Source organism: Ambystoma mexicanum, chromosome 12, assembly GCF_040938575.1.
Source record: "Ambystoma mexicanum isolate Mex_15411 chromosome 12, UKY_AmexF1_1, whole genome shotgun sequence".
NCBI classification, from domain to species: domain Eukaryota; kingdom Metazoa; phylum Chordata; class Amphibia; order Caudata; family Ambystomatidae; genus Ambystoma; species Ambystoma mexicanum.
Window position 1 is genome coordinate 1,089,222,459 of NC_090936.1, and position 22,446 is coordinate 1,089,244,904.

Here is a 22,446-nt window from a genome sequence, read left to right on the forward strand (position 1 = left end):
GGCTTCAGTGTGTGCAGGCGATGCAGTGGGTCATATAAAGGGTGGTGTGGTGTGGCTGCAGTGCACACATAGAGTTGGGCCTGCAGCGTCTGCAGATATTGGCATTGTCAGCTGCTGCAGGAAGCAGGTTAGCCAACTTTACAAAATGGTTTCTTGGGACACGTTAGACGTGGATGCGCTTCGGAAACAGACTAGTTTGTGTGGCGCATCATCCATAACACACCATTAGCACCCCTCTTTCCCCACTGCCCCCAAATTCCCTTTTATGGTATCCTTAGTGGCAAAAGGCATTTCAACATACAAAAACTGTGCAAAATAAAAACGATCAAGCTGGCTGTAGGGCTGGTATGCATACATGGAACTCGCTGACATATTAGCTTTTTCCCATAGTGCAGTGGTCTTCAAACTAGGGGTGCACAAGGCTCTTCAAAAAGCAATTAGCGTGACAGCTTATAGCAGCTATGGCATCTAGGGCAGGCCCAACAATGACATTCGTACTCAGCGGCTGGGGGAGTGGGTGGGGGTGGGGGTTGGGCTGGGCGCAGCACAAGGATTTCCGAGGCCCGGTGCAGCAAAAATCATGCAGACGGCATCATTTGTATTAGTCAGAAGTAACCGCTCAGAAAATAACACTACAAGGAGTGTCATCAGACTTTGATACTCAGGGCATAACTGGTAGTGAAATAAAAAGACGTTTCCATGTGTAAGCCAAGAGACACAATGGCTTTTTGGGGGCTTTCATGCATTGCTGGTTACTATTATTGCACTTATAGTAACTTTTTAGTCTAGCAACCCATCAGAGTGAATTTGATTTTTATAAAAAAAAAAAGATGCACACTCAATTCCTTGGTCTTCAAGTTCAGATGCTGGCAGCTGAGCTAACACATATTAAGATTAAACATTTGCCCAGGATCACACACTTGGATTAAGTAGCAAAATCAGTATTTTTGTCCAGTGTGCGATGTACGTATCTTCTCGGCTCCAGTTTACAGATGTTTTGGCCCGCCTGTCTGGGACCGTGCTGCCAGGTCCAGGGCAAAGAAAAGCACGCTGCAAAAACAGGGAGAATGAAAAAACTCTTCTTACCTGCTGTGCTTTGCAATTGCAAATCGATCACTGAATCTTCGTTTGGGTGCTCGCAGTCGCACTAACAAGGCTGCAAGCAACTTAGCACGGGCACCGTTGGCAAAAGGCACGCTCCTACTGTCACCGTCCGTGGGTGAAAGTGAAACTGCGCAGTGCGCACATGCCTTGCCCTCGCCTAGAACACTCCAGAAGGTGCCACCCATGTGCGCATGCATGTGGGTAGCAGTGTCATCATTCACCCCACAAGCCCACTATAACGAATTTCATTGGCTGACAGTCAATGAAATATCGTATACTGTAGTAGCCAGTCCAGAGAGAAAGCTACAAACTGGCCCGGCCCGCTGCGGTGCTGCACAAGCAGAAGCAGAAAATAAAGCTCAGCTGAGTTTTATTTTCTGCTTCTGCGTGGGTCAGCCCACAATGCAGCCCCGGGCCTGCCCTCCTGCCAAAAGATGGGGGGGGGGGACAATAAGGCATGATACAAAAGTTGGGGGGGACAAAATCCCTATAATTACGCCCAGGCCCCTTACCAAGACGGGTGTCCAGATGCAGAAAGATGTCGTCGCTCTAGCCAGGAAGGGTTGGCTCAAGCTACACTCGGCCCAGCCGGTCAATCGGCACCTCGATGCCAAGTATAGACAGATTGACGGGGATACACTCTGGCTATCAACGCACCCCCAGTTGCACTTGTCGATGATTGCTGCAGCGTCACTCTACTCTAAGCCTCAGTTGTCCTCGGCCACCTCGTCCTCGGCGCAACTAGGCAAGGAGGAGAAGATCTTGGAGGTGTACGGGAAAAAGCTGTACTCCAACGCCTCCCTGCACCTGCGTCAAGCCAACGCGGCTGCCATGCTTGCAACGGCTAACCAGAGGTTGTGGCAGGAAATATTGGACTTCCTTCTGGAACTCCCAGCGCAGAGCCAGGCACGCTTTAAGGCAGGTCTAGGAGAAGCCAAGCTGGTGGCACAAGACATCATGGAGTCCACAGTGGCCCACATCGACACCTCTTGCGGGGCCATCTGCATCACCATAGACATGAGAAGGATGGCCTGGCTTCGGGCTACAAAGTTCAATCCGACACCCAGGATCGCATATTGGACCTTCCTTTCGAGGTTAGTGACCTTTTCCACTCTACCACCAACGAGGAATTGGATAAGAAGAAGAACAGCTCGAAAACTGAAGTCTTTATTCTTACGAAAGCCACAACCCCAGTCCCATCAACGCTCCGATAAGGGGTGGGTGTTTGGCAGGTTCCGGGGGTTCCAGGAGCGGAGGTCGAGACAACCTGACTGCTCGCTGAGTCAGCACCAGCGCAAGGAACAAAAAGGGGGGAGGGCAAGGGCTTCTTCCAGCCCCCCTCCTCAGCAGCAGCCTCAGAGGGAAAGAAGGCATGGCACGCCCCTCCGGGTCCACGTGTCTCCAGTGGGGGGCAGGCTAGCCTCTCGCATGCATTTCTCGCACCAGAACTTTGCGGACCCTTGGATCCTCTCAGTAGTATCCACGGGTTACCGCCTATCTATACTTACCTCTCCTCCTTCCTCCCCTCCCACAGATTGGGACGGCAAATCTGTTGCCAGAGATCCTGTTGCTCGTCGAGAGCCAGGCAGTGGAAGAAGTACCAGCCTCCCAGAGAGGATTAGGCTTTTACTCCAGGAATTTTGCCATTCAGAAAAAGAACCAGGCGGGCCTGAGAGTTGTGCTGGACCTTTCCACCCTCAACCCCTGCATACCTCTACAAAAATTCAAGATGGTTACGCCAGCTTTGATAGCAGAGACATTGTGCAAGGGAGACTGGATGTGCTCCCTCGACCTGAAGGACTCGTACCTACACGTCCCACTCTGGCAGCCTCATCGTTCTTTTCTACGATTCAGGATCATGGGCTGCCATTTCCAATACAAGGTGCTTCCTTTCTGCCTCAACTCGGCCCCCAGGGTCTTTACCAGGCTGATGAACACAGTGGAGGTCCTCCTCAGGTCGCAGGGCCACCGCATGTACCCATACCTCGACGACTGGCTCGTCAGGGCGACGTCTCCGGAAGCTGTGCACCATACCTCCCATGCTCTCATGAACACACTGCACAAGTTGGGTTTTTCACTCATCCTCAGGAAGTCGCAGCTGCAGCCCACGCAGAGACTGACCTTCTAGGGTCTCATATGGACACGTGCTCTGAGAGAGTTCTTCCCTCTGAGAAGATCACGGCCCTCGAGGGCCCCCGCGCACTTCCTCAGCAGAGAAGTGACCTTGGCCTGGTGGTACCACCAGTTATTGGGGCTCATGGCAGCGGTCCTCTTGGCCATCCCCACACGAGACTCAGGATGACGTGGATACAGCTGCACTTCGCAGCCTTTTGGAACCAGGAGCGAGGCTCTCAGTCAGAGATGATCAACGTTCAACCATCACTTCACCTGGACCTCACATGGTGGTCCAGGGACTGCAACCTGCGGCTGGGCAAGCCTTTCCGGCAACCTACCCCGCAGGTCACCATCACCACGGACTCCTCTCTCGAGGGTTGGGGGGCCACCCTGGACAACCACTGCTCCATGGCACCTGGACCCAGCAGGAGTACCACATCAATTGGCTCGAACTGAAGTACATCTGGCTGGCGCTTAGAGCCTTCCTTCCGGTTATCGAGGGCAAGGTCATCCTCATTCAGACAGACAACTCGACCAGCATGTTCTACGTCAACAAGCACAGAGGTACCAGGCCTCGCCCACCCCCACTGTGCAGGCTCGCAGTCAGCATGTGGGAATGGGCCCTGGAGAACAACATCTACCTCACGGCTGTCCACCTGCCGGGGGAAGCCAACCTGGAGGTAGACAGGCTCAGCAGATTGGGTGTGGACAACTACGAGTGGCAGTTGAACCACCTAGTGCTGCAGGAAATCTACAAATGGGGTCACCCCCACGTGGACCTCTTTTCCTCATGGGACAACAGGAAGTGCCAACTGTTCGCTTCCTGGCAAAGTCAGGGCCAGGGCTCCCTGGGCGATGCATTCCAGATTCAGCGGGACGGAATGACAGCATATGCCTTCTCCAGCATGGGGTCTGGCATGGATTCACATGCTCATGAATATTCCCCGTCGTCAGGCTGGGAATCCTCGGTAAAGAAAAAACCAGTATCAGTTTCGTTTCTGATCTGTCTTTCGTAGTAATAACCAATCACTGGTCTCTGCGTCATACTGACCACAGCCAATGACTGCCCTCTACCTAAGCACCGCCTCTGGCAGCCATCTTCAGATTTTTACCGCACGTTCATGTGTTGGGATCCTCGTGCTATTGCTCTCGAGCGTTAGTGCTATTTTTTCGCGCTTTTTCACAAAAACTTCGATTCTTTCGGTCAAAAGAGCCTCAAGCTCCACCGATCCTACATCCGATCAACGGGGACCCGTGTCGGATTCATCTGTGCCCCTCAAGGGTGAAGATTTCGTCGAGCTACACTTCGGAGGACTCCAGAAGCTTCTCAGGCCGGTCTCGGAGATGGCCCAGGAGAAGGGAAGCTCGACGCCCGGAAAGCTGTTCAGGGCCTGCCCTGGATGCCAGCTGCAGAACGTCTTCAAGGAGGACGAACACTCTTTCTGCCTTTACTGCCTTCATGGGGACAAGACGCACGTGGAGAAGGACTGTGCGTTTTGCGGCAACATGTCGGAACGGACCATGAAGGACCGCCATCAACGTCTCGCCAGCTGGCTGGAGGGTAAGAGCCCGTCTGGCGAGAAGAAGAAGAAATCTGAGCGGTCTTCTAAGACCTTTGAGGGCGCCCCGGCGACGGGGGCCCAACATAAGGCCAAGCACCGCGAGTCCGCTGGCACCGGGAGCGCCGAACGGTCGGGCTCTACGGGCGCCAGGCAGGGCGCACCCTCCCCGGCACCATCAACCACGAGCCAACGCTCTGGGTCGGGTAAGAGGAAGGCCGAGCACCCGGCGAAGCTCCTGGAGAGACCCCGGTCGAGCTCTAAGGCAGAGGAGGAGCGTGGCAGTGCCCCCTCCCTCAAGGATAAGGCGGTGAGCGCACCTAAGGTGGTGAAGGCCTTGATCCATTCGACCAAGCCCTCTATCGAAACGGTCGCGGCGGCCCTGGCCCAGCCTGTGGAGGCTGCACCAGTGGTGGCGGCCTCGGGGCCCAGAATCTCCCTGCCTCCTCGGAGGGAGTCTTCTTTCGTGCCCATCGATAGGACCCCCGTGAAACCCTCCGTGGGGAAGAAGGGGGGGCAGGGCGTCGTCGTAGATTCGGCCTCAACCTCAGAAGAGGAACTGATCGAGGTCTTAAGCCACGGCCTAGGCGTGGAACAAGACCAGCCCGTCGGAATGGGCCCCGACGCAGGTGACGACGACGACATCGTCGAGGATACCGACGGGGCCCCTGCTCGCCCGTCGGATTCCCCTCTGCCAGCGCCGCAAGACAACTCAGCGGCCATTTTGTTGGCTATACAGTCCTTATGCTCCGAGATAAGGACGAGACTACCGTTACCGACGGAGGAACCTCTCCCGTCGGGGGATCCAGAACCGGGACCTTCTGGTGTTCCCCCTACCAAGAAAAGAAGGATCCATCCACCGCCTCCTTTTCAACCGTCGCGCCCCGTCCAGCCCTCCTCCCCGTCCACCCGAGGGGATGATACGGGGACTGACACGGCAGCGACGGGTACGGACGACGAGGCATACGACGAGGATTTTCCGTCGTCGCCTCCCACCAGGGCTTCTCCGCCCGACGAGATTGGATCGTTCCACTCAATGATCGCCAGGGCATCCGAGCTTTTCCAACTCTGCCCTGAGGAGAAGAAAAAGGAAGGCTTCCTTTACCAACGGCGCGAGACCAAGAGGAAGACGGTCCTCGCAGTGCCTCTGTTGGACGACATTTGGGATGAGGGCCTTTCCCTCCTCAAGAACCCTTCCACGACGCCAGCGAAAAGAGACCGGTACGAGAAAAAGTACCGGGTCCCGGACTCGGCCCCCCTATGCCTCCGGGCGCAGCCTACCCCGGACTCCGTCGTCTCCGCGGCAGCCAGGAAGAAAGCGGGGGGGGGTGCGGCCTCCACGTCGACTTCCCCGCCGGACGGCGAGGGAAAGAAATTGGATGCCATGGGACGCAGAGTCATCTCGTCGGCGGCGACGACGATTAAAGCGGCCAACGCCTTGGCTATCGTGGCCCGCTACGACAGGGAACTCTGGTACAAGATAGCTCCCCTGCTGGATTTTCTGCCGGACGACAAGAGGGCGGAGGCCCTTGAGATCCTGCAGGAAGGTGAGGTGGCCTCGGACCACGCCATCACCGTGGCGACGGACATCGCCGACACTGGGTTCCGCCAGATGGGCAACGGCGTTTGCCTTCGACGTCGCGGATGGCTCAAGGCTACGGACTTTCGGCAGGACGTCCAGACCAGGGTCCTGGGCATGCCCTTCGACGGGAACAACCTGTTTGGGAAGACAGTGGACGATTCCCTTCAGGCCATCAAGGCGGATACTGAGACGGCCCGGGCCCTTGGAGTACTGCAGCAACGGCGGACGCCCTTTCGGAGCGGCGGAGGCAAGGGCGCCTCCAAAGGTTCCGGCGGCGGTTTCGCTTCCTACCGTCAAGCGGCCCGCTCGTCGTCGCAAGAGGCCTACAGAGGACGAGGCAAGTCTGGCGGCCCCCGCCGTCGTCGCCAAGGAGGCCAAGGCGGCAAGGCCGCGTCCAAGCAGGATTGAACCGGCCGTGGGGTCGGGCCCCCACCGAAGCACCCCGGTGGGAGGCCGGCTGGCGGGCTTCGTCAGCGTGTGGGAGTCCATCTCCACCGACCGTTGGGTGCTGGACGCCCTGGCCCGGGGCCACGCGCTCGAGTTTCAAAGAAGGTGCCCGCGCGTCCCCCCCGTGGCCAGGAAAGAACTTCACGTCCCTCAACTTCTCCTGGAGGTAAAGGCGATGCTCAGAAAGGGCGCCATCGAACTCGTCCCAAAGAGGCTTCGGGGCTCCGGAGTCTACTCGCGTTACTTCCTCGTGAAGAAGAAGACGGGAGGATGGCGCCCCATCCTGGACCTGCGACGCCTGAACAAGTTCATCAAGGCGCAGAAGTTCCGGATGGTCACCCTCCAGCACGTCCTGGGTCAGCTGGAGGAAGGAGACTTCCTATCGTCGTTGGATTTGGAGGATGCCTACTTCCACATTCCCATCCTAAAGGGGCACCGAAAATTCCTCAGGTTCGTGGTCCAAGGGCGTCATTACCAGTTCAAAGCCCTTCCCTTCGGACTGCGGTCGGCACCCAGGGTTTTCACCAAGTGCCTCGCACCGGTGGCGGCGCAGCTGCGCCGCGAGGGGATTCACGTCTACCCCTACCTGGACGACTGGCTCATCCGCGCCAAGACGAGGGAGCTCGCCGTGGTCCACACGGCAAGGACCGTCCAACTCCTCACGGACCTGGGATTCTCCGTGAACTACGCCAAATCCCACCTGGTGCCCGCGCAAGTCGCACTGTTTCTGGGAGCGAGGCTCGACACAGTGTCCCTTCTGGCCTCCCCGTCGGAGGAGAGGACCAGGACCATCTTGGGCAAGGTGCAACGGATGTTGGTGGCCGACGCGGCCAAGGTGAGGTCCATCAAGTCCCTCCTCGGGATGATGTCTTCCTGCATCTACCTCATTCCCATGTGCAGCTTCGAGGAAAGGATCAAGCTCGACGAGAGTTTCCGACGAGCGATACGGTGGTGGGGCACCCGCGCGCATCTGACGGCGGGCATGGACTTCCAGACCCCAGCCCACCAGGTGACTGTGACCACGGATGCCTCCCTAGAAGGGTGGGGAGCGCACACCGAAAATCTGCACGCAATGGGACTCTGGCTCCCGACGGAGAAGTCCCTGCATATCAACGTCCTGGAGCTCCGTGCAGTGTTTTGGGCCCTCAGGTCCTTCCTTCCGTCCCTCAAGGGCAAGGTGGTGAGGATCTTCACCGACAACACCACCACCATGTTTTACATCAGGAAACAGGGCGGAACCAGGTCCCCAGCGCTGTCCAAGGAGGCGCAGGACCTGTGGCATTGGGCCGTCGCCCAAGGGATTCTTCTGGTGCCGTTTCATCTGGCAGGGATAAAAAACACCATCGCCGACTCACTCAGCAGGGAGCTGCGCTCGTGCCACGAGTGGGAACTACGGCAGGATCTGGTGGATCGCCTCTTCCGACGGTGGGGCACACCCCAGATCGACCTGTTCGCGACGGCGACGAACACCAAGTGCCGGAGGTTCGCCAGCAGGTTTCCCCAGACGAGGAGCATGGGCGATGCTTTCTCGTTCCCCTGGGAGGGCCTGTTCCTCTACGCGTTCCCTCCCTTGCCTCTGCTAATCCGGCTCGTCAACCAGCTCAAGAGGTCACGGTGCAGGATGATCCTCGTCGCACCTGCGTGGCCGAGGCAGATATGGTTCCCGGACCTTCTGGACTTGTCGGCGTCCCCGCCAATCAAGCTGCCGGCGGACGCGGATCTACTCTCCAGGGAAGGAGGCGCCATCCTCCACCACGACCCGAAGTCGCTGAACTTGCAGGCCTGGCTCCTGCAGCGCTAGAGTTTGGAGGATACGACATACCGGCCGATTGCAGAGAGGTTCTTGCAAAGGCCAGGGCGTCCTCGACTCTTAAATGCTACGGACACAAATGGAAGAGGTTCTCTGTCTGGTGCTACGCACAGAAGATTAACCCTCTACGGATTACGGCTCCCCAAGTGCTGCCGTACCTGCTGACGCTGGCCAAAGCTGGTCTGGCACACGCGTCCATCAAGATTCATCTTGCTGCGATCTCCCGATACACCAGAACCACGGGCCGGACGTCCTTGTGGTCTCATCGTCTGGTGAAAGAGTTCATGAAGGGACTGTTCAGATCGTTCCCGCCGGTGAAGGCTCCGGCCCCGGCGTGGGAGCTCAACGTGGTACTGACCAAACTCATGGGACCTCCGTTCGAGCCTCTGCACTCGGCCCCGTTGAAGTTTCTATCGTGGAAAACAGCTTTTCTCGTGGCCATCACCTCCGCACGACGAGTGGGAGAGATCCAGGCCCTTTCCTGCAAGGCCCCGTACTTGACTTTCCACGACACGAGGGTAGTGCTCAGGACGCACCCCTCCTTCATGCCCAAGGTACCGTCGGACTTTCATCTCAACGAACCCTTGGTGTTACCTGTGTTCTTCCCGTCGCCTTCGTCGCCGGCTGAGAGGACTTTGCACTCGCTGGATGTAGCTAGAGCGCTGAAGTTCTACGTGGACCGCACGAAAGGTTTTCGGAAGACGTCACAACTCTTTGTGAACTTTGGACCTGTCAATCAGGGGAAGGCTCTCTCGAAGGCTTCCATCTCCAGATGGCTCTCCGGCTGTATCATGTACTGTCACCGGTTGGCAAACCGACCGCTGCCTGGCCGTCCGAGAGCCCATTCCACCAGAGCGATCGCAGCTACCACGGCGTTCCTATCTGGTGTGCCCCTGCTGGACATATGCAGGGCTGCTACGTGGAGGTCGACGCACACCTTCACGAAATTCTACTGCGTCGACCGGGATTCCAGGGAGGAGTCCAGGGTCGGCCAAGCAGTGCTGCGCAACCTGTTCGCCTGAGGTGAGCCTGGTGAGGAGGTAAGATGCTTAATGTTGAGTTGATGTGATGCTTAATGTTGAGCCTTTGCCACCTCCCGTGGTTGTGCATGTGTGTACTGCTATGTATTCTTTATTCATGAGCATGTGAATCCATGCCAGACCCCATGCTGGAGAAGGAACAAGTTACTTACCTGTAACTGTTGTTCTCCAGCATGGGTCTGGCATGGATTCACATGCGAACCCTCCCGCCTACCCCTCTGCGGCTCTTCACTTGGTCATACTGCCACTTCACGTGCTTCCAAATCTGAAGATGGCTGCCAGAGGCGGTGCTTAGGTAGAGGGCAGTCATTGGCTGTGGTCAGTATGACGCAGAGACCAGTGATTGGTTATTACTACGAAAGACAGATCAGAAACGAAACTGATACTGGTTTTTTCTTTACCGAGGATTCCCAGCCTGACGACGGGGAATATTCATGAGCATGTGAATCCATGCCAGACCCATGCTGGAGAACAACAGTTACAGGTAAGTAACTTGTTCCTTCCCGCCCACACCACTGATATACAGGGTGATGTGCAAGATCAAGGAATCTCGCTGCCTCAGCATCATTCTAATAGCACCGTGGTGGCCGGCCAGGCCATGGTTCTTATAGCTGTTCAGCCTCTTGGAGAGGCCGCCCATTCGCCTTCCGACGGACCCAGCACATCTTTGGGTGCAGCAGAGGGGCAGGGCCATCCACCACGCGCCACAGAAACTTGTCCTCACAGCGTGGTTCCTGAACAGGTCACGCTAGCTCACCTCAGCCTTTCCCAGGCTAACCTAGAGATCATACAGGGCGCCAGGAGCAAGTCTACCAGGGCCCAGTATAGGAGCAAGTGGATCAGGTTCTGCCACTAAGCAGACTGTAAGGTTATCAACCCCCTTGCATGCACCTTGGACGACGTGCTCTCCTTCTTGGCGCAGCTCGCCCACTCAGGCATGCAGGTGGACACTTGCCACACTTACTTGGCCGCCATTGGGGCTTACGGAAACTGAGGAGCAGATGTTTTCCTCCTCTAACCTGATTGTCAAGAACATTTGACGGGTCTCACCAGATTCTACCCGCCCATCAAGAGGCCACACCCTGTGTGGGACCTCAACATAGTTGAGTGCTCTGGCGCACAAACCATTTGAACCAATGCCGTCCGCGGACATCAGGCTGGTCACCATTAAGACAGCCTTGCTAGCCGGCCTCACCTCGGAGCACAGAATCAGCGGAATCCAGGCGCTGGTCACCTCAGAACCATATACTACGTTTCACAAGGACAACGTAGTCCTGCGAACACACCCAGCACTGTTGCCCAAGGTGCCTTCCGCATTCCATCTGAACGAAGAGATAGTGCTGCCTGCGTTTTTTGCTGAGCCCAAAGACTAGGCACAGAGTGCTGCACTGCCCGGATGTCAGGCGTGCCCTGACAGTCTACTTGGACAGGACCAAGGGCTTCCGCAAGTCGGACGCTCTTTTCGTCACCTTCGGTGGATCAAGGCCAGGGTATCAGGCCTCTAAGGCCTCCATAGCCCGTTGGATGCTCTCGGCCATCAAAGAAGCTTACGAGGGACAGCACAAGCCACTGCCGACCAACATGCATGCCCACGCGGTCAGAGCCAAGGCAACAGCCATCGCTTTCCAGCGGTATGTCCCATGGCAAGTCATAAGCAGGGCGGCCATATGGGCCACCCCTTCAGCTTTCTGCAACCACTACTGTTTGGATGCCGGTTCTAGATCAGACGCTACTTTCGGACAGGTGGTTCTTAGTAACCTGATTGCTTAAGGAGGTTCTCCTCTCCACACTGGGGCTACACTCAGTTGTAATCGGCCATACAGTATGAAGGAAAGGGGACGGAACGTAAGAGTAATTAGAAGTTACTCACCGTAGTGACTAATGTACTCTTAGTCCTTAGACCCCTTTCCTCCATACGTCCCACCAGTCCCCTCCTCCCTAATAAAACTGGTGTCATTGGGCAATGTTAATCTATTGTCGGCGCATCCATGGGGACTGAGGTGTGACGCCGGAGGGCGGAGTCAGGGCAGCGCCTGCTCCCAGGGCCGCACCCCTGCGTGCCTCTAAATTTAAAGGGGAGGGTTTTTTCTGGTGAAAAAGGTTCCGTCTCCCGTCCCTTGGAAGGGACGCCCATACAGTGTGGAGGAAAGGGGACTAAGGACTAAGAGTATGTTAGTCACTATGGTGAGTAACTTATAATATCCTTGTCAAGCATCAGAGGATAGCTTCCTCTCCTTTATCTTGGACCTTGCTTCCACTGAAATTCATTTGCACTCTTGACATAAATACCTGTTTGCTATCTGTGCATAGCTCAATGCTGACGCTGCATCGTTCACTATCGCAAACCCAGTGATAAAACATTTGCTGGCCTGCTGCAACTTTGTCCTCTCGTCAAGCCTCCTCAGGCGAGATGGGACTTCAGTGCGGTGCTCAACACACTCTGTTATAAGCTGTTCGAGCGTATAGCAATGGTGGATCTTAATTTGCTCACCCGCAAGGTGGGCTTCGTGGCTGCTATTGCTTCAGCAGGAAGGATTGGTACGCTGCAAGCCACCTACATTGTATAACCCTTTGTCCTTCTATAGGGATAAAGTGGTGCTGCAAACACACCTGTCTTTCCACCGTAAAATACTTTTGGAATTTCATATTAACCAAACTATCACCTTACCAGTGTTCTTTCCGGACTCTGTCAGACGCAGAATGGGTCCTACACAACCTCGACGTCAGGAAAGCCTTCAAGTAATATCTTGATAGGACAAAGGACCTTTTTGTCACATTTGGAAATGCAATAAAAAGGAACACTGGCCCTAAAGGCCACAATTCCTGGTGAATAGTTTCCTGCATCACAGAATGACACAAAGTTCAAGGCCTAAAGGCCCCCAAAGGGATCCATGCACATCTAGTGTGGAGTAAAGCGACCTATGTGTCTTTCCAGAAATGCGTTCACTGAGAAACCATTGCTGAGGCGGCCAATTGGGCCTCCCCCTCTGCGTTCTGCAAACATTGTCTCAACCTCTGCTCTACAGTGTCGCTCAGTTTGGTCAAGCGGTCCTCAGAAACCTCTTTAACTAGGGGAGTTTAATCCATCCATCCATTTCCTACAGTCAGTGCTTGGGTATCTCCCACAAGTATGGAGGAAAGGGGACGGGATGTAGGAGTAAGAAAAGGTTACTGACTGTAGTGACTAATGTCCATAGTCCCCTTTAACTCCATATGCCCGCCATCCCCTCTGAATCCGTTCACTTTAATTGCTAACATGTCTACCGACCTTGGCCATCGAAAAGGACGGAATGGTGCTGGGTGGATTTCAGGAAGGGGGCACTAGAGCCATACGCGTGCTGGCCCTGTGTGGAAAAATGCTACCAAAAACTGCTCCTGTTCCAAAGGACGGAATATCAAACAAGTATGGAGGAAACAGGACTATTGTCTAGGAGTATGTTAGTCACTATGTGCGTAACCTTTTCCCTGATACTACCAACTTAAGGTAACGAACATCATTGGTACCTGTAGCCTGGTTGTCTTTTGATTTTATTTTAACAGTTGTGAGAAACCTGAAGTTGTCTCGCTGTCTAAACCTGCATAATCTGTCTTCCAGGTGGCCAGGACATGGCCATCGCTATTGGATCCAGTTCCTGGGGGTGGACCAGTGAGGGAGGATGACCTGGAGGGGGGTCCTCAGGAGTGGGAGTGGGACACTGATGGGTGAGACGTGGTATTCTTTTGACGACTTTTCCCCATCCTCTCACCTAGGATATTCCAAACAACTGCCCCCCAGCCCCACTTTCCAACCCTTATGCTTTCGCACAACACAAAGGACAATGGACTAACACCAAGGCAGTTTACCTGACATGTCCCAATATAAGGGTCAGGCAAAGTCAGGCAATTGATCAGAATCACACACACCTGACTGCCCTTTCCTCTCCCCACAGGGAAACAAGGTGGAGCCAGAGAACACAGTACGAGAAAGGCGAGTGCAGCAGACAGCACGACGAGATGGCTACCACGCAGCAGTTCGAGAAGGAGAAAGGCGGCACGAATTGAGGGTGGCGATGAGAGAAGTGACCTTGCCCTTTTCTTCCAAGACCCGCAGAGCCTTCGTGGAAGAGAGCCTAAGACTGCGAACAATAGCACAAGTGTCCTGCAGCAGATTTCAATGGTACACTGGGCAAACCTATGCTGATAAGCAGGAGCAAGGGAAGGTCCTGCGCCCATGGTACCGGCCTTGACTCCAGAGAAGCAACAGCCAAGCGGTTCATCACAGCTGGTGAGTCATGGGGAGAGCTGATAAGAACTGGGCTGTGTTGAGTGAGAATCGCAAAGTGGCAACTTTTAAACCAAAGCTGATGAACTTAAAAATAACTGTAAAGGTGAAAAGACAGACCAGCTCCGGAGGGAAAACGGCAACACGTGGGTGCTAATCCACGAGACTCTGGTCGAGCTCCATATGAGAGAAACTACAGATACCAGAAGGCCATACGGGAGCCAGCGGAATAGGTCAAAGTAGTCATACTGAGGGTCAAGAAAAATCCCTGTACAATCGAAAGACTTTGATCTACAAGCATTGTGAAAAATGGGATTGAATCCCGCAGACATTGAACTTGATTAAAAGAGAACATTGAAAATAAAGAACAGTCAGCGCCCGGAAGAGGGGTGGCCCAGGGGTGAGCCACCATCACCCTGATCAAGAGCCACTGTAAACCCGGTGAAGGGAGGCTAAGAATTGAGAGGGGTTGGAGCCCGGCAGATGAGGATCCAAGGGTGAAAAGTTGTTTGCCCAAGATTGAAAGTGAAAGCAAAGTTAACACAGCAAGAGTGAACCCGAAAGAGGGATTCCAGAGATAAAGCTACCCCCCAAAGAACCAGCAGTCACGAAAGGTCCGAACCCGACAGAGGGAGATCCAAGGGTGAAGCCCTCACCAGAGTACCGCCAGACTTGAGGGGTCCGAGCCTGATGGAGCGAGATCCAGGGGCGAAGCGATCAACCAAATTTCAAATAAGAGGAGAATTGATGTATACATTTGTGAAATACAAATGAGAACGGTCCGCACCCAGAAGAGAGAGACATAGGGGTGAAGCCATCACTCTACATGAACTGTTGCAAACAAATGGACAAATTGAGAAGGGTCAGTGCCCCGAAGGTGGGGGTGGGACCCAGAGGTGAAGCCATCACCCTACTAAAATTGGAAACAAACTTTCTTTTGTTAAAGGAACTTTTGTTTTTGTTAGCGCAACACGCCAGGCACTTGAAGTCAAGAGACTTTCAAGAGAAACGAGACTTGGCCATTGTGGTCCTGCGAACTGCCATTGAAACTGTAGTATTGTGCGAGAGAAGCTTGAGACTGTACTGTGCTCCAAGCTCCCATTTTACCCTGTGTTCAAAACGTGGGGAAGGAAGACTCAAGGCTATGGCATCATGACATATTATTTGAGAGCACTTCTTTCTTTTCTTGAGAACTATCCCACACCCCTTTTTATAGTGTTTGGCAATAGGTTTTTTAGTATATGATTTGATACAACACCACTAGGACTGCTTTATTTTTCATTTGATGGTCGACGCTTGTTCCCATCTTAGATTTAGGTTTAGAATAGGCGTTTTTCCAAACTGCATACAGAATACATTGTTCAATAAACGCCCTTGAACTATGATCACGTGTCTTTCTTACAGAGGGTGGGGGGAAGATGTCGGCGGGGGGAGCTGGCCGTCAGGCGGCATGCAACACAGGCTTTGACCAGCGGTTCAAGCCTACGTTCCTAGCCACCTCATTGGATGTCTCCCCCCGCCAGCGTACTAATGCAAGTTATTTAACAGTCAGTGCTTTTCCTGAAATCTGGAAAACGTGGTATAGTCGGATGGACGGAACCAGCCATCTAGTCCTCTGCAATGATTGAAATAAATAATTGTGCTTTCTATAACATGTAAACCTAGGCCAATGTGGATTTTGCCAAATTGTTGGGGTCAGTCAAAACAAAAGGCTGAATCGAGGTTGAACCCGAGGGATTTATCAGAGAAAATCACATTTAAGTTGTATCCAACGATACGGAGTGCACCCTAAGCTGTTAATAAGTGTATAGATTTTAATTATTTATGGAAATCAATATATTTGGTTTTGGAGGTTTTCGCTGTAGAGGACTTGCATACAGCATATCAAATATTATTATCCGTAGCAATACACAACACAGAAGCACTCTGACATGGTCTGGATGGTCCTTGGAGGGTCCGTGTTCAGATTGTGAGCACTTTTGCATAAACAACTGAAAACCACACAATAATTTCCCGTGCACCCCCAGTCGTTCTATCCTGTCAAGAACTGCTCTGTGGTCTCTGTTAAAACAAATTAGCTGAGAGAACCAGAAGTACCTGAAGGCAGGGGCCACCATCGTCCGGTATTCTATACATCATACAGGTTCTGCAGGATTGGTAGCTCTGTGCTGTAACTTGGACATAAACCAATTTTGATCCATTGCTTGAATTATCTTGCTTTCTTCAGTGGTCACATTTTTCTCAGCAGATATCTGTGCAGTGTTCCTGCGTGCGACAAAAGGCGTGGGTTGGAGTTTACTTGGGAGTCAATTCCACATGCAACTCAACAATGAAATCATTGTGATAAAAACGGTAAGCTTCTCCCACATTCAAGCTCGCTTTTGTCATCTCTGTTCATGTACTTTGCACCAAGTACGAAGTTGTTGACTTTCCAACTCCCCAGATAAAATATATATGTACCATGCAGTACCATGCAGTTGTTGTGCTGCTGAAAATAAGAACCATTCATTGTTCTTTTAATGTGCTTTTATTTTAAGGAGGATTCAAGAATCACTATGTACAATTTATCAGATGTAAACAAATGCTTATGCTGGAGTTTTAAAGCAGTCCCAACTGAAAGGGCCAAGCCGGTAACTAAGTGGAATCTGAAATATTGCAGTGAATGGAAAACAGCCTTGGGTTGGCATTAATTGTCTGTTTAGTTTTCACTGTAATCATTTAAGCGAATTGATTGGAATTCTATTTTTATTGCTTAATGATTTAAGCACGCGCCTGTTACCTTCCACTCTCAAGATGTGTTGGAGTGCAAATCCAATCAGCCTCTAGCCATCATAGTCAATGTGAGTGATCATGGGACGTGTAGTCCAAAACTTCTGGAGAGCCACAGGTTGCAGACCCCTGATTTAAGGTATAAATGGAGCAACACAGGCTTAATGGTTTTCAAGGTAAACAAAGCGGAACATTTTATTCTGTCTACTGCTTGCTTTAATGAGTGAATGTAAGACATTTGTAAGTCCTGCTCCTGTGGACCTAACCCCCACGAGGTGCCACTAAGATATGTGTACTTAAAAGAAAAAAAAATGTCCTTTATCGCTCTGTGCTTAAACATTCAACACATCCACTACCTCCGCTAAGCAGTATGTTCCTTACACCAGAACCTTTGATGGGGAGAGGCAGAGTGTATCTTTGATTTAAGAACATGCATTGTTGCAAAGTGAAGGATACATATGCGACATGTCTTGTACTTGGTGAATTGCTCCCGTCTGCTACAGAGAGTTACATTTTTACGCCTTTTCCGAAATCAAGTGTTGGTAAGGGCACTGCCCTGCATGCCTTTCCAATATGTAGCTAACTAGCTAACCGCTGCCAGCTCCGCGTGCTTCCCCCCCCCCCCTGCCACTAATATGGCTGCTTCTTAATCATTGTCTAGTGGTCGATGGCTCCTGCTTGATACTCTGTGGCTTGCCCCTTTTCAGCCACAAGTTCACCTCAATCGGTGCTTTCGCTGGTTATTTTCTTCTCCTTGTGCTCCACAAAAAAGCAAACAAAATATAGATTTCTTTCAAAATCGAAGCCTAAATACACTTTAAGCCACAATTCCAATAAATCCGCATGTCGTCTCAAGCAGGGAGTGACTCATTTGTCTCTAAATCTTTTTTGTTGTTCATAGGAATAATATGTACTTTTGTGCCTTTTTAGTCATTGCAGGGTTCCAGTGTTTACAGAAAGGGCATCAGTCTTTCGTTTACCCATGGTGTAACTATATTAATACATGTACATTAAAACCTTCAGGTTTTAACCCCACTAGAACCTTATGGAGAACCAGTCAGTACCTGTGGAATGGAATACCTGTTTTGTTTGGGATGCATTGTGGTATTTATTGGGCCCCACAAAACGAATATCAGTTAGGGCTATTTGCTTGTTGGCTCAGCAAATACTAAATTCCAGTCAGCTTTTTTTTTAGATTAGCCATAACATGTTCAAATACTCACCATTTGAAAATAATTGTAGCTTTTTTTTTTTCCTTTCATAAGCATTGTGGGTGGACAGGATTTTTGTAATGCATGGTTTCACCATTCTAACCCTAGTACAGTATGTTACAACACCCCTCCTCCTTCAGATGTGAGCAGTCTACACCGATGCAGCATGCCAAAATCACTTTTCTCATTGGCTGCAATATCTGCTGCTGTATGCAGTTGATTGGCATATCTTGCACTTCATGAAAAAATGTCTTTCAGTTCAAGAAAGAATCGTTTTTTTGACGATATCATTTGTCACCAAGTAGTCTGGCAAATTTCCCACAGTAGATACAAATTGGCTATTTTAGTATGAATCCACTCTGTCTTCGCCTGATGAAGAAATATGTTAGTTTTTAAAATGTTTATATAATGTTCTCATTTTTATGTATGGATTGGTGTCACTAACAACAAAATAGAAAATGTGTGATGACAAATGACCTTTTTTTATGGAAGAAGTGTGATCTACTTTTTTATTTTCAACAAATTTTGGCAAACACATGCCACTTAAAGCATTAAAACTAAATATCATGTGTAGTGATTGTGAAAATAATGTGAAATTAACAAATGGTTACGTGATTGATGTACACCTTCTACAGTATTCTTTGTATAATTTTACTCCTGGTTAGAACACACCTTTCTCCGGCACTGGATCTTTCATGGATTTACATGCTTAGAATATTCCCTTAGGGTTCCCAGCCTGACGACGGGGAATATTCTAAGCATGTGAATCCATGAAAGATGCCAATGCTGGAGAAATGGAGTTACAGGTAAGAAACTATTCCCTTAGTGACCGACCAAGCAAGTAGTGTGCTGCTTTTTGTGGGGTGGCAGCATCCCCACCTCTTGTCTTACATTGGCTAAAGTATACGCTATATGAGTAATAGTGCATTTCAATTTGGCATAACACTTAATCGGGAGTGGGTGAATCGGTTTAAGATGTCGCATTTTGCATGCTATGATCATTCAAATAAAAACGCAAAATCGTACCCACTTGCCTGATGCTGTATATTAGGGCTTCTCCAGCATGGGGTCTGGCATGGATTCACATGCTCATGAATATTCCCCGTCGTCAGGCTGGGAATCCTCGGTAAAGAAAAAACCAGTATCAGTTTCGTTTCTGATCTGTCTTTCGTAGTAATAACCAATCACTGGTCTCTGCGTCATACTGACCACAGCCAATGACTGCCCTCTACCTAAGCACCGCCTCTGGCAGCCATCTTCAGATTTTTACCGCACGTTCATGTGTTGGGATCCTCGTGCTATTGCTCTCGAGCGTTAGTGCTATTTTTTCGCGCTTTTTACAAAAAACTTCGATTCTTTCGGTCAAAAGAGCCTCAAGCTCCACCGATCCTACATCCGATCAACGGGGACCCGTGTCGGATTCATCTGTGCCCCTCAAGGGTGAAGATTTCGTCGAGCTACACTTCGGAGGACTCCAGAAGCTTCTCAGGCCCTGTCTCGGAGATGGCCCAGGAGAAGGGAAGCTCGACGCCCGGAAAGCTGTTCAGGGTCTGCCCTGGATGCCAGCTGCAGAACGTCTTCAAGGAGGACGAACACTCTTTCTGCCTTTACTGCCTTCATGAGGACAAGACGCACGTGGAGAAGGACTGTGCGTTTTGCGGCAACATGTCGGAACGGACCATGAAGGACCGCCATCAACGTCTCGCCAACTGGCTGGAGGGTAAGAGCCCGTCTGGCGAGAAGAAGAAGAAATCCGAGCGGTCTTCTAAGACCTTTGAGGGCGCCCCGGCGACGGGGGCCCAACATAAGGCCAAGCACCGCGAGTCCGCTGGCACCAGGAGCGCCGAACGGTCGGGCTCTGCGGGCGCCAGGCAGGGCGCACCCTCCCCGGCACCATCAACCACGAGCCAACGCTCTGGGTCGGGTAAGAGGAAGGCCGAGCACCCGGCGAAGCTCCTGGAGAGGCCCCGGTCGAGCTCTAAGGCAGAGGAGGAGCGTGGCAGTGCCCCCTCCCTCAAGGATAAGGCGGCGCACCTAAGGTGGTGAAGGCCTTGATCCATCCGACCAAGCCCTCTATCGAAACGGTCGCGGCGGCCCTGGCTCAGCCTGTGGTGGCTGCACCAGTGGTGGCGACCTCAGGGCCCAGAATCTCCCTGCCTCCTCGGAGGGAGTCTTCCTTTGTGCCCATCGATAGGACCCCCGTGAAACCCTCCGTGGGGAAGAAGAAGGGGGGGCAGGGCGTCGTCGTAGAGTCGGCCTCAACCTCAGAAGAGGAACTGATCGAGGTCTTAAGCCACGGCCTAGGCGTGGAAGAAGGCCAGCCCGTCGGAATGGACCCCGACGCAGGTGACGACGACGACATCGTCGAGGATACCGACGGGGCCCCTGCTCGCCCGTCGGATTCCCCTCTGCCAGCGCCGCAAGACAACTCGGCGGCCATTTTGTTGGCCATACAGTCCTTATGCTCCGAGATAAGGACGAGGCTACCGTTACCGACGGAGGAACCTCTCCCGTCGGGGGATCCAGAACCGGGACCTTCTGGTGTTCCCCCTACCAAGAAAAGAAGGATCCATCCACCACCTCCTTTTCAACCGTCGCGCCCCTTCCAGCCCTCCTCCCCGTCCACCCGAGGGGATGATACGGGGACTGACACGGCAGCGACGGGTACGGACGACGAGGCATACGACGAGGATTTTCCGTCGTCGCCTCCCACCAGGGCCTCTCCGCCCGACGAGATCGGATCTTTCCACTCCATGATCTCCAGGGCTTCCGAGCTTTTCCAACTCTGCCCTGAGGAGAAGAAAAAGGAAGGCTTCCTTTATCAGCGGCGCGAGGCCAAGAGGAAGACGGTCCTCGCAGTGCCTCTGTTGGACGACATTTGGGATGAGGGCCTTTCCCTCCTCAAGAACCCTTCCACGACGCCAGCTAGAAGAGACCGGTACGAGAAAAAGTACCGGGTCCCGGACACGGCCCCCCCTATGCCTCCGGGCGCAGCCTACCCCGGACTCCGTCGTCTCCGCGGCAGCCAGGAAGAAAGCGGGGGGGGGGTGCGGCCTCCACATCGACTTCCCCGCCGGACAGCGAGGGAAAGAAATTGGATACTATGGGGCGTAGAGTCATCTCGTCTGCAGCGACGACGATTAAAGCGGCCAACGCCTTGGCTATCGTGGCCCGCTACGACAGGGAGCTCTGGTACAAGATGGCTCCCCTGCTGGATTTTCTGCCGGACGACAAGAGGGCGGAGGCCCTTGAGATCCTGCAGGAAGGTGAGGTGGCCTCGGACCACGCCATCACCGTGGCGACGGACATCGCCGACACTGGATTCCGCCAGCTGGGCAACGGTGTTTGCCTTCGACGTCGTGGATGGCTCAAAGCTACGGACTTCCGGCAGGACGTCCAGACCAGAGTCCTGGACATGCCCTTCGACGGGAACAACCTGTTTGGGAAGACAGTGGACGATTCCCTTCAGGCCATCAAGGCGGATACTGAGACGGCCCGGGCCCTTGGAGTCCTGCAACGACGGACGCCCTTTCGGAGCGGCGGAGGCAAGGGCGCCTCCAAAGGTTCCGGCGGCGGTTTCGCTTCCTACCGTCAAGCGGCCCGCTCGTCGTCGCAAGAGGCCTACAGAGGACGAGGCAAGTCTAGCGGACCCCGCCGTCGTCGCCAAGGAGGTCAAGGCGGCAAGGCCGCGTCCAAGCAGGATTGAACCGGCCTTGGGGTCGGGCCCCCACCGAAGCACCCCGGTGGGAGGCCGGCTGGCGGGCTTCGTCAGCGTGTGGGAGTCCATCTCCACCGACCGTTGGGTGCTGGACGCCCTGGCCCGGGGCCACGCGCTCGAGTTTCAAAGAAGGTGCCCGCGCGTCCCCCCCGTGGCCAGGAAAGAACTTCACGTCCCTCAACTTCTCCTGGAGGTAAAGGCGATGCTCAGAAAGGGCGCCATCGAACTCGTCCCAAAGAGGCTTCGGGGCTCCGGAGTCTACTCGAGATACTTCCTCGTGAAGAAGAAGACGGGAGGATGGCGCCCCATCCTGGACCTGCGACGTCTGAACAAGTTCATCAAGGCGCAGAAGTTCCGGATGGTCACCCTCCAGCACGTCCTGGGTCAGCTGGAGGAAGGAGACTTCCTATCGTCATTGGATTTGGAGGATGCCTACTTCCACATTCCCATCCTAAAGGGGCACCGCAAATTCCTCAGATTCGTGGTCCAAGGGCGTCATTACCAGTTCAAAGCCCTTCCCTTCGGACTACGGTCGGCACCCAGGGTATTCACCAAGTGCCTTGCACCGGTGGCGGCGCAGCTGCGCCGCGAGGGGATCCACGTCTACCCCTACCTGGACGACTGGCTCATCCGCGCCAAGACGAGGGAGCTCGCCGTGGTCCACACGGCAAGGACCGTCCAACTCCTCACGGACCTGGGATTCTCCGTGAACTACGCCAAATCCCACCTGGTGCCCGCGCAAGTCGCACTGTTTCTGGGAGCGAGGCTCGACACAGTGTCCCTTCTGGCCTCCCCGTCGGAGGAGAGGACCAGGACCATCTTGGGCAAGG